This window comes from Octodon degus, unplaced genomic scaffold (assembly GCF_000260255.1).
Source record: "Octodon degus isolate 3935 unplaced genomic scaffold, OctDeg1.0 scaffold00010, whole genome shotgun sequence".
Lineage (NCBI taxonomy): Eukaryota > Metazoa > Chordata > Mammalia > Rodentia > Octodontidae > Octodon > Octodon degus.
This window is the reverse complement of record NW_004524586.1, coordinates 24628568-24632817: the sequence shown is the minus strand read 5'-3', so window position 1 is coordinate 24632817 and position 4250 is coordinate 24628568. Positions and strand designations below refer to the sequence as shown.

The window sequence follows — 4250 nt, the reverse complement described above, 5'->3', positions numbered from 1 at the left end:
ATAGTAGTGGGTTATCCGTAGGACTGGCAATGTCAGAAGTTGTTGACTTGAGCCTTTTACAGCTCAGCATATTAATATGGCTTTACTTTTTATACTTCGCTTTTATACTTTTCTGCTGGATGGTTAAGACCAAGATAAAGTAAAACCTGTATAACAAGAAATGTAACTTTTGTACCAGATAAGATCAGTTAAATCTGCTCAGTATTTACCCTGATACCCTGTACCACAGTTTGTAGATCCTTTGTCAGTGTCAGCCATGTGGATGAATCATGGACTTGCTTGATCAAATGAAGTACTTTTTTTTTTTTTTTTTTTTTTTTGGTAGTGGTACCAGGGATCAAACTCAACACCTTGTGCTTGCCAGGCAAGCATTTATTCCACTGAGCTATCTCCCCAGCCCCTCTCAGTTCTAGGGAGTTGTTTCATTGTGCTGTTCTTTGCTCTGGCACTTATGCTCTGCTTTGGTCTGAAGTTATGCCTGAGTACTGTACACAGTATCAGTTTGACTTGGCTTTGAGCTATTTATTAAGCCTAACTGCAACAAAACATGAATATCTGGAAATCCTTGAGAAGAATGCTAGTGTTAAGATCTTGCTAATGTAACTGCTTTTTCTAACTCCTTTAGCTGGATATTACCTTAGGTAATCATCATCCGGATTGTATCTTCTTCTGTGGTGCTTTCATTTCTTTTGAATTCTTCCCTTGCCCAGTTCTTCAGGTCTTTGCAGTCAGACACATCTGGAACTTGCCAGATTGCCTGCAAAATCCTTCTGGAGAGGAGAACTTGCTGCCTTCTCAGGAACTGCTTCAGTGTCAGCGTGCACAAGGGCCAGTGGGAGGTGGCCTTGTCTATAGAGCCGGCGACTGAAGTGATATCTTATCACTATCATTCTATTCTAGGAGTAACTCTTCAAGCCACAAGGACACAGATTACATAAAGGCAGAAGTCCCAGGAGGCAGGGGTCTTTGGAGCCACACAAGAAGCTGCCTATCACAAGGAGTAATTAAAAAATTCTTAGGGTTAATGACAAAGTGGACACAGTATTATTTGTACTTAGAATTTTACTGAGGAAAATTCATAGCATTGAATACAATTAGAAATAAGAAAGATAGAAAATAAATTGGCTTAGCTTTCAATTCAAGAAAATAGGAACTAGAAAATTAAGAGTAAATTTGAAATGCAATAATAGCAAAACAGAAATTCATGAAGTAGGGCCGGGGAGATAGTTCAGTAGAATAAGCACCTGCCTGGTAAGTGCAGGGTCCTGAGTTCAATCTTCAGCCCAAAAAGTTCATGAAGTAGTGAAGTAAAATAAATACACAGTGGATGGCTTTTCATCCTTCAGGGTTTAGCTACTAAGTTGTAACTAGAAGCTGTGCATCTCAGCTCTTTCTTTTCTTTGTCCCAGTATGGGGAACACAGACTCAATGTCAGGTGGGACATGTTGCAGCATAAGTGAGAGGGGTAAAATCCCAAAGCTGGTGGACTTGCCAGAGTCCTAAATATCACAGAGCTATTATGTCAGACCTGAAATCCATACATCGTGACTTTTGCATGAGAAAAAGTAATTTTCTAGTTCTTTTTGCAGTTTAAAAATTTATTTAATTAATTTAAAGGGTGAGCAAAATGTGTATTTCAAATCTTACTAAACTTATTTATCTAAAACACATGCTTACACAGAGGACAGGTAGGTTTCCAATTTCTAGAAGTCCACTGTCTGTTTAAAAATACTTTTCCATAAAAACTCTTCATTGAAAGAAATATTTTTCTTTTATACTGCATAAAAACTAGATGTATGGGGCCAGGGAGATGGCTCAGTAGGATAAGTGCTTGACTGGCAAACGCAAGGATCTGAGTTCAATCCCCGGTTCTGCAAAACAAACAAACAAACAAACAAACAAACAAAAAAGCCCCCCAAAAAAACTAGATGTAAATTTCCACTGTGTTCTACTGTGATGGACTCATTTTATGGTCAACTCTGATGATGAAGACAGCACAAATGGGTAGTTCAGGTGATTGATGCAAACAAAAATCAACGAGGATGCCTCCATGTGTCCCAGCAGAGGGGTGGCACCCGTGATGCTCACAGCTGATCACTTCTTCTTCCCTGTAGAGGACTGCCTGGGCAGCTCTCCTTGAAAGAAGGGTGATTATCTTCATGCTCACTGAGCCTGACCCTATTTCCTTTTATTGATATGTACAGAGCTGGCTAGGACTTCTCTTTATCTTTTCTTTTTTTAAAAACATTTTTTTTTATTTTAACATTTATTGTGTGTGTGTGTGTGTGTGTGTGTGTGGCCAGCTCAGCCCACCAGGGGGCGCAGCTGGCTGGCATGTGGTGCTGGGGGATTGAACCGCGGTCTCTGTGCTTTGCCAAGCTTGTTCCAAGTAGGTGCTTTAGACCACTGAGCCATCTCACCAGCCCCTCTTTATCTTTTCAACAGGGCTTAAGCAGTATATATTGGTCTAGCTGAGGTGCTGGTGGTAATTTTTGAAGACAGCATGCATGTTTCCCTGATAACCCACACCTGCTGTTGTCCAATAGGAGCCAGGTTGAGACAGGACAAAGAGCCAGTGTTCCACGCTGTCAGCTGGGATGGAGCCTTGGGATAGAGGCTATGACTTCCTGGGACTTGAAAGATTACACATGAGAGCTGAAGCACCAGAACTTCAAACATTAGATACTATCTCAACAACATAATGCAAATTACTCTCTCTGCATATGACAGAGATAAATGCAGACCACCCATGTAGCCCAGCTCACAGTAATCACCTACTTTGTACAATTCTCTTCTTCAAGCTGCTCCTCCTCAGCTGAATAAAACCCAGTTGCTGCCCTGGGTCACTCTATTTGTTCCTGAAAGCCATTTTTGTGGCTGGACTTAGGGCCTGTTTGCTCTCCAATAATTATATATATGTCTTAGTGTTTTTGTTTTCACCTTGGATTGCACTGGGAGTGGTAGATTGGAATTAACTTGGTGGGATTCCAATAGTATTTTTGGGATTATAAGTATAGACTTCCTGGGCCAAGACAAGAACTAAGAGGGGACTCCTACACTTCCCTTTTCCTTTTTTACCTTCCTGTCCTTGCTGAAGGTTTGGTTCACCACCTCCTGTTTTCTATGTCCTGGTTTTTAGCTTAGGTATCATTTCTGCTGCATATAACATTACTGACTTACGTGATGGGAACTGCTCCAGACAGAGGCTGCCACCTTCCTGCTTCAGCTGGACTCAGCCTTGGCCTCGGTACTGAACATCACGATTCCATTCTCTTAGAGTACATCTTATTTTTCTCAATAGCTGCATTAAGTCCAACTGCTGAGCATACATCTTGAATCTCAGTAGCTGTAGGATTTTCAACAGCCTTACTTATTGGGATCTGCCTCCCCTCTGTGATGGTTTTCTTATTATTTAAATAAGTGGGGTAGATACAAATAAACCTATTTGGTTGGCCAGGGAGCAAGCAGTGGCACAAGCCATATCCGTGCAGCCTCAGGCCACCCAGAAGGTGTAATAACGGCTGGAAGTCCCAGGTGCTCCCATTCTCTCAGCAGAAGTCCTCCCATCCAAAGGGCCCCACGTTGCAGAATTTTGCTCAATTGTCTAGCTTTTAAAGCCATGGTTATTTTGAGTCTCTGCTCTATGTGGGTGAATTCTATATCAGAAACTTTTGTGCTACTATGGACTCCATGTAGACATCATCAGGAGTTTTTGAAAATTCAAATAATGATATGAAGAAAACCTAGACCCTTGCCAGGTGCGGAGGCATGTGCTTGTAATCCCAGAGCCCTGTGAGGCTGAGGCTGGTAACCTAGGAAGACCCTGTCACAAATAAAAAAGGGATGGGGATTTAGCCTCATGTTTAGGTCTTTGGTTTGACTTCCAGTAACACTCTCTCTCTTCTTACTTTTTTTCTCTGCTTATTTTGGAATAACATTAGATATACAGAAAGATTTAAAAGATTACATGACTGTAGAAATGGTTTCCAAATACCCTTCATCCTGTTTCTGTCATTGCTAACATCTCACATAACTCTTGCATGTTTGTCAAAACTAAGAAACTAGAGGGCTGGGGAGAGAGCTCAGTAGAAAAAGGGCTTGCCTGGTAAGTGCAGGGGCATGAGTTCAATCCCCAGTACCACACAAAACAAAAAACAAAAAACAAACAAAAAAACCCCAAGAAACTAAAAAACTGACATGGTGTAGTTTCATGAGCCTAGCTTTCTGCTCTGTTAACCACACTCAAGACC

General features: G+C 41.3%; 1 pseudogene; it reads right to left on the bottom strand.

Moving 5' to 3' along the window:
• Positions 1 to 2971: 2971 nt before the first annotated feature.
• On the bottom strand, positions 2972 to 3481 carry LOC101580946 (annotated as a pseudogene).
• Positions 3482 to 4250: the final 769 nt, after the last annotated feature.